At 43.8% G+C, this 11,626-nt stretch overlaps 1 protein-coding gene across 1 annotated transcript in view; it reads right to left on the reverse strand.

Annotated features, from left to right (window-relative positions):
• The window catches only part of LOC147903685 (membrane-anchored ubiquitin-fold protein 3-like), a 33,187-nt gene extending 21,901 nt beyond the window's left edge, over positions 1–11,286 (reverse strand). The window contains exons 1-2 of the mRNA XM_087372555.1: positions 11,148–11,286; positions 8,711–8,867 (exon numbers count right to left, since the gene is read on the reverse strand). The gene's annotated coding sequence lies outside the window, so the exon portion shown is untranslated. The remainder of the gene's footprint in view (positions 1–8,710; positions 8,868–11,147) is intronic.
• Between the last annotated feature and the right edge of the window lie 340 nt (positions 11,287–11,626).

Below are 11,626 nucleotides of genomic sequence, written 5' to 3' on the forward strand. Positions count from 1 at the left end.
ACAAGACACCACTACATTCTTACATTTTATCACACGCTTGTGCCCCAAGACTTCTTGAAGTATTTAGAGATGCGCTTTGCTTACAACTTCATCAAATGCTCTAAGGCAGCTTGTTGTCAATAATAAGTGGGCGACATGGAAGGATTCCACAATTGCAATTGCCTTGGATGTCAATCTTTATCTTTATGATGCCTTTGGGACGATGTCAGTAATATGCTGAAAATAGTGAAGCCCATCATCCTTTTGATGAGGCTTATGGATAGAGGGATATACCCTTGTAAGACTAGAATATATCCAATCGTACAAATTCAGACTTTTGTTGTTCAAAACACACTATTGCAAATTTTTAGCTGTTGGGGCTTCTGCAACCGCGTAAGATATTTTGATTTAGTTGAACAACTGATCACCACTTGGTCAAAATTCAAAAAAATGGTATGTCCGCTAAGGTGAGAGAAAAATATACCTTTGTAAATCTAAAATATATCCAATCATACAGATTTAGATTTTTGTTGTTCAAAAACACACTATTGAGAATTTTCAGCTGTTGGGGCTTCTACACCCACATAAGATATTTCAATATAATTGAAAAGACGATCACCACTTGGACGAAAATTCAAAGAATTTGCATGTTCGCGAAGGTGATAAAAAATATTCCTTTGTAAGACTAGAATATATCCAATCATACAAATTCAGTTTTTTCGTGTTCAAAACAACTATTGAGAATTTTTAGCTGTTGGGGCTTCTGCACCCGCGTTAGATATTTCAATATAGTTGAACAGCTTATGGATAGAGGGGTGGACAAAATGATTAAAAATGTGAAGAAGGATTCTTGATAGGAAGCAAGAGTTAGTAGACTTGGCAGTGGAGCAGTGGAACTCTTATCATTCACAGTTGCATGATGCAGCTAATGTCTTGGACCTTGAATTTCAAGGAAACAAGCAAGACTGGATAAGAGGTTGCGAGGATGGGAGAGGGTATTGAAGCAATGGTACCTGATGTGCAAGAGCGAAGGAAGGTGAACCTTTTGTAGAAAAACATATGACTCTGAGGATGCACAAAAAGACAAGTACATGGGCAGGTCAGCTGGTGGGGAAATTATGGAGCAGATAAACCTTTGTTGCATAGTTTGGCTATCCATATTTTAAGTCGACAAGCTTAGTTCCTCCCTTGTGAGCGCTTATGGATAGCTTTAAGCAAGAAGAGGAACAGATTCAAGACACAAAAGGCCACAATAACCTTATGTTTGTGCATGCAAACTTGTGTTTCCTTCAAAAGATCAAGGCCGCGAGGATTTCATTGGATGGAGACAGCACGATGGCCAAAACATTGTGCCTACGAGACGGGTACATCCATGGTTCATTTTGGTGATGATGTAGATAATGTCGATGATGGAGACGATAGAGAGGAACAAGAAAGCAATGTGAGCAATCGTAACGCTGCAGATTTAGATTGATGGAGATCGCATGGCACCATGCATCATGCCTGTAGCTTTTATAGAAGGTCTCCTTTTGTCGTATCCAAATTGACCTCAGATGATTACCTTTTATGGCCGATCCTTTTGTATGCCATTTGGCAAGCCATTATCAATGATTATGATCATAATGATTTTATTTATGTCTACCCGTTGTGATATCAGTTTTCATGAATTCTAAGTACAATATTTGAGTGTATTGAGTTCAAGCTCCAACTTTCAAGGTTTCTAATGTATAGAATAGTGTATTTGTAAATGGGCATGATGACATGGCATTCCATTCCCATTCCCCTGCTCCTATTTCCCTAGGGGTCACCTTTCTCTTTGCGTGCATGTTTACTAGTAACTATGCTCCAAAATGGCCACATTCATCTCCACCATCCTACTGCTAGCCCCTCTCAAGCGTGCCAGTGCTCGCGCCCGATCCTCAAGCTACTGAGGGAGCCTGTTCTATGCCACTGTGGATCTAGATAGTCCGTTGTCCCACTATGCCCAGCTAATGTGTATGCACTACCCCAGCCTACGACCCTCATGATCTCATACCTCCAGCCCAAATGAGGCTTCCTAAGAGATGCCACAAAACTCTTATCAAGCTCCTCATCAACGGCAACCCCTTCCCTGAAAAGGGGGCATCTATCAAAATCCACCAGTGAGACTATTGCCACTATCCCCCTGTGCAACGCGTATTCCTTTAGAAGCCCTACTGAAGCAACAGTTTCCGACGCTTGAAGCCTAGGGCAAGACCTTGAACAATGAGCTTGCCCAAAAGGGCCCTACTATGCATCTCTGGAACAATAATAGCAAGACCATCCTTTGCCTAGGGCAAAATCAGTATCTACAAAGCAGCTCTAGCCTAGGTGTGTTGTGTGCCATTAGAGCCCCACAAAGAAGTTGCGCACCCAGCACCTAAGCTACCCCACAAATCCCCAATGAAAGCATCAGCAAGATGCAATGTACCAGGTTATAGCTAGGAAAACTCAATCAACCCCCAAAGCCCTCCTTGCCAGGATAGTCAAGCCAAGACGAACGCTAGCATAAGAGCAATCTATTGCTTGGCTGAGACGCCTAACCCCCCCTGACACATCCCAAGTATCTCACCATTTGTCCCCAAGGAATTCATCGAAAACCTAATGCCCCCACTCCCCCCCCCCCTTACATCGCCTCAGTCCCCCACTAAGTCATCCTAGTTGATATTGGCTCCTCATGCCAAACCATATGCCTCCAACGTATCATTTTAAACTTGTCAAAATCCAACACCTCTTGGCAGTTCAAGAGATGCATCCCTACTAGACCAGCTACTTGTCCGTACTAGGCCAACTCCTTGCATATGCCCACTAAGTCATCCTAGTTGATATTGGCTCCTCATGCCAAACCATATGCTTGCACAGTATCATTTTAAACTCAAAATCCAACAACTCTTGGCACTTCGAGAGATACATCCCTACTAGGCTAGCTCCTTGTCTAAACTAGGCCAGCTCCTTGCAATTGAAGGCAACCCCAGTGCCTTTGCTATAGAGAGAAAAAGAAAGGGAGAGAGTGGGCAGCCCTAGAACATGGAGGGTGAGAATGAAATAGCTTTCCTCCAGTAGAATCTCGCAAGAGCTGCCTACATACAATGCTGAACACACCCACTACTTTGAAAAACCTAGTATGTGCATAATGCTCTCTAAGAAGGTATGATTCACCTTGTCATAGGCCTTCTTGAAATCTAAGAGAAGAATTGTGAGAGTTTGATCCTCCTCGCGCACTCAATTAATGGCCTCCCAAAAAGTGAAGATATTGTCCAAGATGCTCCTCTCCTAAACAAAACCAGTCCAGAGATGATGTCAAGTAGGTAAGCACACTAAGATCTTGTAGGTGGCGTCCAATAGAGTGATTAAACACCACTAAACTATGTGCAATCAACACCAAGCATCTTCACCCTCTTGCTAGCATCCGAGGGAGTAGTCCTAAATCAAATATTTCTTGAAAAAGCCAATCACAAAGGGTGTGAATCTAATCCCAACCAAAAAGAGCAAAAGAACAAGTTATCCTCACCTGAGCAGGCCTCAAGCATCTCCTCATCCATGAAGGGAGCCTCTAACTGCCTCATCATGCTCAACGTGTCACATCCACGATCTCCTACGGGCCTAAGTGGAGCTACCATCCATCATATGTCAAGTGCTGGAGTTGGCCCATGACCTAGAAAAAATCACCATGTACTCTTAGACATAGCATGCCCAAGAGCAGTGATAAGAGTGCTTTGTTGGTCAAATCTCTGTCGTCAACAAAGCAAGGTTGGCACACTCATATCTATTCGATAACACTAGGAGTCTGGCTCCTACTCCTTAGGCTGCTCGATGGAGGACAAATCATGTCCAAGAGCACGCTCTCTCTTCTAGAGGATCTAACTACACTACAAAGCATGAACCTAGACCTCTACACTACTTCTCTGAGTGGCATTTGTTGTCCACCAAGCGCACCCATCCTATGAGAGGGTGTCCACTATCCATAATGCCTACTCATCCTAGGAGTGCAACACATTTGGAATCCTCAAACCTTTCTAGGGGGGGCCTACAGAGGCTGTTGCAAATGTAGCACAATAGGGAAATGGTTTGACATCATAGTGCCTTCTAGTATACATATGGGAAGCCTCCCCTAAACAAGGCCCAATCTGTTGGGATATCTCAAGGTGTATGCCTCAGGCACACCTTATGTTTCTATGTGTGAGTGCTAGAGGCACAATTAGGTGCCCACAAGCACAGTTAGGTGGTGGAAGAGCCACATAGGATGATTGAGAGAATCTAGGAGCAGATTGAGGAGATGATTGTGGAGCTCTGAAGTCATCAGTGATGTCAGTGAGCATGTATGAGGTGCCTACTTAAGGACCTCACTCTTCTTCATTCTAAAACCAAGTAAAGCAAGTATTCTGATTTTGTGTCAACTCTACTCTTTCCTTTCAGTGTTCCAACATGGTATCAGAGCCATTTGATCCCCCTTGAGCCCATTTTTGCCACATCATCATCATCTTCTTCTTCTTCTTCCTCACCATCTCTCCCTCTTCTTCCAAAAACTTGCTTAAGCTTGTTCTCCTCCAATTCTCACTCATTTCCCACGCCCTTCCAGCTGAAGATCCACCTAGTTGGGGCGCACTCCTGGCTGCAAGGAATCGACGAAATATGCGCGCTGCTCGTCGCCATTGCAGGAAAATCGTCGAAGTTCTCTGCTGCAAGTTGCTCTGCGCCTGCTCTGTCTTTTCCTAATTCCTTCCAGGGCAAGTTTCTCCATACCTAGAGCTACCTTGTGCTGAAATTTGAGCAGCAATGGCTGCATATTGAAGGAGAAAACAGAGAAAAACCAGTCGACTTTGTTCAAGAAGGTGAAGGCGACCTGACGCATATTTTCGCCTCTTCTTCCCAGAGGATCTACTGTGGTATACCAGCTTTCTTTTGCCTCAGAAAGCCCCCTTTCTTTTGCTTTGAAGAGTGTGATATGAGCCCTCCAAGTTCAGCTCTCTAGTTTTGACAGTTTTGACATACTTTTGAAAATGATGCTACATAAAATGCTACTCTAGCATTTCTGGTCTTTTGAAGTTTTCAATAACTTCACTACAAGTGGTGCTTCAGTTTTGTTTTGACTTGCTAGACCTGGTTGTGATTGGAAAGTGTTTATTTCATTCACTTCTATGAAGCATGCAAAAAGTAGCATCATTGTTTGAAAACTAGTCACTACTATTTGCTACATCAAGTGCCTATACTTTGGAAGCATTTCAGTTATTTTTGCCTTGTAAGAGAGAAGACACTACCCAATACTTGGGTTAGAGCCTCTCATGGCTTGCTTATGCCAAATATGTGAAAAGCCAAAACATAAAGCAATGTCTTGTTATGCTACAAAGGATGAAAATGCCAACCTGACTTCCTTATTGAAGATTGCCAAACCAATGGTTGCCCAAAAGGAAGCAAATACAGAGATCTACACTCTCATGGCACTTTTATTTGACTCCAAGTACAAGAAAAAGATGAACGTCAGACACCTAAGATATGCTTCTCTACACAACTATGGAGATGACAAGATAATTGTTCTCATGAAGGATATGACTTTCAGACCCACTTGTTTTATCATAGTACCATCTTATAAGGCACTAGACACTGCCCATGTGGTAAGACCTTGCCTTGACATGGATATTTTACTTCCACAAGATGAGGCATCCCATGAAGATTATGCATTTTAAATCATCTCTATGTATGCTCCAGATCTCTCTTTTTATGTCAAGGTACTCAGCCTGGATAGTCCTCCAAAATGAATGAAAATAAATTATTGTGTGTTGTGTGTTTTGTAAACACCTCTGGTCACCTTATGATGTAGGCCATGTGTATGTTTTGCTCCATGGTACCTCCTGCAGACATTGTGTGCATGTACATGCAGGGGAGATAACCATTGGAAGGTCTTTTTGTATCCCTTTTGTTTACCTTACACCCAAGGGAACCCTTGCTAGCATGAGAACCTAGCCATAGATTTATCCTTGACCACCATGAGATGGCATGAGAAACTATGAGACTAGATGTATCCTTGAAATAGCCTGAGGCATTCCCTTGAGGGGGGGTTTGTTGGGATATCTCAAGGTGTATGCCTCAGGCACACCTTATGTTTCTATGTGTGAGTGCTAGAGGCACAGTTAGGTGCCCACAAGCACAGTTAGGTGGTGGAAGAGCCACATAGGATGATTGAGAGAATCTAGGAGCAGATTGAGGAGATGATTGTGGAGCTCTGAAGTCATCAGTGATGTCACTGAGCATGTATGAGGTGCCTACTTAAGGACCTCACTCTTCTTCATTCTAAAACCAAGTAAAGCAAGTATTCTGATTTTGTGTCAACTCTACTCTTTCCTTTCAGTGTTCCAACACAATCACCAATGTAAAATCTATCTAATCTCTCCAAGATCCCACCTTTCATGGAGGGTGTCCTCCACTATCCATAATGCATGCTCAACCTCCTCATCCTGGTACAACACCTTTGGAATCCTCAAGAGTTCTAGGTGGCCCTACGGAGGCTATTCCAAATGTAGCACAATAGGGAAATGGTCTAGCATTATAGTGCCTACTGGTATACCTAGCAAGGCCCAATCATTGAGGTAAATTCTATCTAATCTCTCCAAGAGCCCACCATACCAAGGCTCACCAAAGACTATCGGAGGCTCTCCCAAACTCCTGGTAGACTTTCCCAACACCAAGGGTCTTGACCATATGAACTATTGCCGCATGCCCTACTTAGAGGGAGGCCTGCAGAGAAGGAAGCCCCTCCCCCCCCCAACACACCCCCCAAGATTGCCATCCGTAAACTCTAAATTATTGAAGTCTCCAACAACAATCCAAGAGTCCATATCTGGTAACATAGTAAGCTGTCACCAAAAGGGTGCTCTTTGCAGCCAGCATGTAGGTGCATAAATATTCACGAATCCCGATTTTGACCTCCCCAATTGCTTAGTTCATCCATATTGTCAATCCCACAAGAGCTCACCCTGGTCGAAAACCTCTGGGACAAGCGCAGGTCCCTCGCTCTGTCTCACAGCCAAGAACCAAATCTCTGAAGCTCTTCCTGGAAGGAGTCAACCAAGTCGGCAAATATGCTACATAAGCATCAGAATATCTGTTGACGGCCCAACAAGGGCTCACTACAACTCCTACCACAAGATCAAGTGCTTTGGCTAGTTACGTGCACACTCATGACACCCATGCCCGTTCACACTTCCTAAAAGCCAGCAGATGAGAGGTGACAAACAAGGCCTTCCAATGCCTCGAAGACTACAAGACTACTTTAAAACATGTACATTTTAAGGTGGGGTTGAAGGGGGAGTAGCCCAAATCGATGCAGCAACACGCTATATACATCCAAAAGCAGCTTGAGGGCCCAACGCATCATCATCAAGGCTGAAACAGCGACTCAAAGGCCTATAAGTAACATGGCACATCTTCTTGCTCACAACCAAATAGATCCCCGCTAGTAAACACTCAAGTCCAATCTATCATTGGGGAAAGATATCCCCATGGCCATGTGCTATCCGAAACTCATGTCCCTACTGGCTCAAGCAATCCTCAAGCATCTACATCATTTGGGCTTTTGTCAAAAGGTCAAAGAGGACAAGGGTCGCTCCTCTTCTATAGCTGCAAAATTAAAGCCCTAGATTGGACAAGCAAGGCTCCCTCCTACTCCAATGGTGCCCCCTTTTGTGGGTTGCAAAATCACCACTAAAACCTCAAGGACAAGAGAGTAACCCTCAGGAACCTCTATAGTTCGAAGGCCCCACGCGCTAAAACTCACAATGGAGTGGCTTCTTGGGCATGGCTTGCACCTTGAAACTAAACGAGAGGGTCCAAGCCTAGAGAAGAAGACAAGTCAAGTCGGGCCTAGAGAAGGTGAGCCCGAGGAGTGTAGAGTTTCGTTGGACTCGAGATGAGAAGTCGTTCATAGGGAGGCTGAAAGGCTATACCAAAGAAACCTAAGTCTGGGGTAGAGGAGGGGAGGAAGGAAGAGGCTTGGGTGGGTTAGGTGACGAGCAATCACAGACAGGATCTTGCCGCAAATTATCCTAAGGTCCAAGAACTCCACCCTATCTAGAGACACCGGACACTCATGAGGGCCTTCGATTGTCTACTTACCCTAGGAGGGGGTCTCTATCTAGGGCCGCATCCTCACCTATTGTTTGTGTCAAGCCCGCCACTCCACGTTCTTTGCTGCATGCTTCTCTCTTCTCTTACTCTCCAATCTAGTCCAAACCCCACCTGATGGGTCAACACAAGTAGTTTGAGACTGAGGTGCTTGGGCAGCTCGTCTGAGGGGATGGACCTTGTTCTCCCTCCCATCCTATGGGCGATCCGAAGGGGCATGAGATCTAAAAGAAGAGCCACTCGCAAAGCATGGGCAGGCCTTGGCCAAGTGGACCATCTACCTCAGATGTAGGCCCTGCCCTAGTAAGCCTGATACCTCAACTTGCTGGCTGAAGACCCTCCACTCAAGGTCTCCAAGAGCCTTTGGGTGGGGGAAACTCTGTCTTGCTCAAGAGCAGCACTTAAAGGAGGAAGAAAATGAAAAATTCCGCCCTCTCTTCATCCTCAAGCTGCAACTACTTGTGAAAATGATTTGGTTTTGGAACTCTCCCAATCACATCTGAAATCAAGACCATGATTACCTTATCCAAATTAAGTGCCAATTGCTGAACAAACAAAAAACAGCAATCACATATGAAATCAAGATCATGATTACCTTCTTCAAACTGAGTGCCGGTTGCTGAGCAGAAAATAAAACAGCAAGCTGAAGGCGACTTTAGATTGCACTCTTGCAGTTTGAAACTCTAGACAAAGTTTAAGGACACTTCCTCCTTCATTTTTGAATTTTACTTGAATCAGTTTTGTCAGTCAATCTGGTAAAATTCAAAGTCAAAAGACCGTCAAAAAACAGTCTACAACAAAGACTAACAATTCCTAGCATAAAATTAAGATCCAAAGCTCAAATGAAATAACATCTTGAAGAAAGAAAGCACTTGACTCAAGCTCTGTTAAACTTTCAGCCCTTCTCAGCAGGCCGGGTATGCTTGTCTTTTCTTCTGTTTCCTTACCTCCTCCTGTATATGAGGAGTTTTTATTGTTCTTCATTGGACATGTTAATTTTAAGTCTATTGGTCAGCAATGAGGCTCACTGAGTTAAGTTCCAACTTCCCCCCATGGTTTGTGGCTACCCTCTATGCGTCATGTCACATAAGTACAACACTATATGTCATCTTCCACACAGCCCCCTCTTCTGGGCTGTTGTTTAAAGGCAACCGGTTCCCTCTTCTGGGCTGTTGTTTAAAGGCAACCCCCTCTTCCAGGCTCGGAGCTAATCGTTCATTTTATGAGTCTATATACCTATGGCACTTGTCATATGATAATATAATATATGCCATCCACATTTTTCTTTACCCCACACAAAAATACAAAGGGAACATGCTAAACGTTCAAAGCAACTTTTTCATGTGTGAAAACACATTCATGAAAATCATTCCGTACATATGTTCCTAACTTTCTAAATGAACCTGATCAATGAAATTCAAGACTGGAATGCAGAAATGTATATAGAGGAACGCATCTGATGTACTTGATTGGGAAACTACAAAACAACACAGGTATCTGGGACCTAGTACACTGCAAAGGAGAGCATTTGGGTATAATGTTAAGCAGGGCAATTGGGCATCAGAACAGAATTAGGATTGACAGGAAGAGCTGGGAAGATAAAATATGCCAAAGTCTTTAAATCACAAATGCATTATCGTCACCACCGTGCAAACTTTGAGAACAACGTTATGTTTGTGATGTAGGGAATTGGGGAGCTCAGTATGAATACAAACTACGTTTGTGTCTATTCCCCTGCTGGACCTGCTGCCCATGGGCCCAGCAAAGAGTATCGAAAAGCAGCCAAATTGCCTCTCCCTGCTGAAACAGAGATGCACCTGAGAGCTTGTCCGGAATGATGGACGCAAAATTATTTGATAATGATCCCGTGAAACCTTCATCTGTACAAGCTGCTACACGGCTGAAAATTTGCCGCAAGAAGGCATGTTGCAGCAAAACTTCCTTTGATTATTGTTTGTTCCAAGCACCTTGTGTACATATTGCAATCAGTGATTGTTACATCAAATGAGTTAGTTTGCAGAGACTCTTCTTAAGATTGAATGAAACGCGTGTAATTGAAGAGACGTGTTCTCCACGTGCATAAGATAATTACTATATGAAAATGTACTCTCGTGCATCAAAAAGTCTTACGATTAGTAGAAATGCAGAGAGCAATTAATTATGAAAAAATGTACTCATAATCATGAAAATGCATCCATGGCCTTGACAGGGTTGGAAAACCCTAAATGGAACTGCAATCGTTAATGAAGAATCGTTTCTCACTGAAATGAAGAGGCAATGAAATAGCCACTGAGGCTGCTCCATGTGCATTCTCTCACATGTAAATCAGTATTTTGAGATTCACACTCTTAAGTAAGCTCTTACTTCGTTTAAGGGCCAAAATTAGGTGCAGGCAATTTGCTCGTTTCAATCTTGCATCAATTTCTGCACGTGTGTGCCAGCAACGCTTCGATGCTTCTGAATATTGCGATACCCCATGATTCGTAAATAATCATTGTAACAGGTCATGAGCTACTCCTAAAGATGGCGCGTCATATACTGTTCATCGAAAATCGCGCACATCATAAGTATGGTTTATCGTAACCATCGCGGGGAATGACTAGAACGAACTATATACCGTCCCAACAGAACATTGGTCCAACTTTGTGAACGTCATTGCCGCACAAGAATGTCACGCTGAAGATCCTGAAAGCAAGGACTGAGCCCGTAAATCAGTGCAAATCGACGACCCAGCGGACTCGAGGACACCTGCCGGCATACATTTAGCGAGGACCTCAAATGGATGGTGGATCTAATGCTGGAAGATGCCAGCAAAACGAAGTAAACACGGAAGGCAAGCAATCGGCAAAGTGGAAGACCGGAGATCAGGGATGAATGTAATGAAGTAAGAAAGCGGGTTAAACAGGAGAAGGGAAGAGGAAGACCTTGGAGGAATGCGATGAAGCAAAGCAAGATGAAAAGGATAAGAAACAAACTGGCAGAGATGGTGCTGTGAATGGGAGAAGGAAAGAGCAATTGGGAGAGATGAGAACCTGATGAGGGACGATGATCGGTGGAGGGCATGGCCGGGAGAGCTCCTCTCCTCCTTCGGGGGTGCCAGTAACGAAGGATTGTTGCTCGCCAACAAGCAAAGTTGATCGATGGAGATTTGTATAAAGCACAGCAGCAAAGTGAAAGTGTCTTGGGGGATGTTGTAAGTGTGTGTGTTTAAACGTGTGTGTGTGTGTGTGTGTGTGTGTGTGTGTGGTCTTTTAATGCATAATTTGACATCCTAGATGGTCTTCAGATTTCTTCTTCCACCGCCATGGATTGATAAGCATGCCAACACTCTTTGGAATTTGGATAGGCCTTTATCTTTGTGGCAATCAAAACTCAGGAAATTTTGGAAAGCTAAATTGCCATTGAAACAAAGGCTTTTCCTTTCGAGATGTATAGTGGGAGCTTTTTCCATTGGGGTGAAATTGGAAGCACGTCGTATTGCTTCCTCTTCCTGCCCCCGTTGCTCTCATCA

Source organism: Dipteris shenzhenensis, chromosome 3 (assembly GCF_047967505.1).
Source record: "Dipteris shenzhenensis isolate YYH24624 ecotype China chromosome 3, Dip_SZ_1.0, whole genome shotgun sequence".
Taxonomy (NCBI): Eukaryota; Viridiplantae; Streptophyta; class Polypodiopsida; order Gleicheniales; family Dipteridaceae; genus Dipteris; species Dipteris shenzhenensis.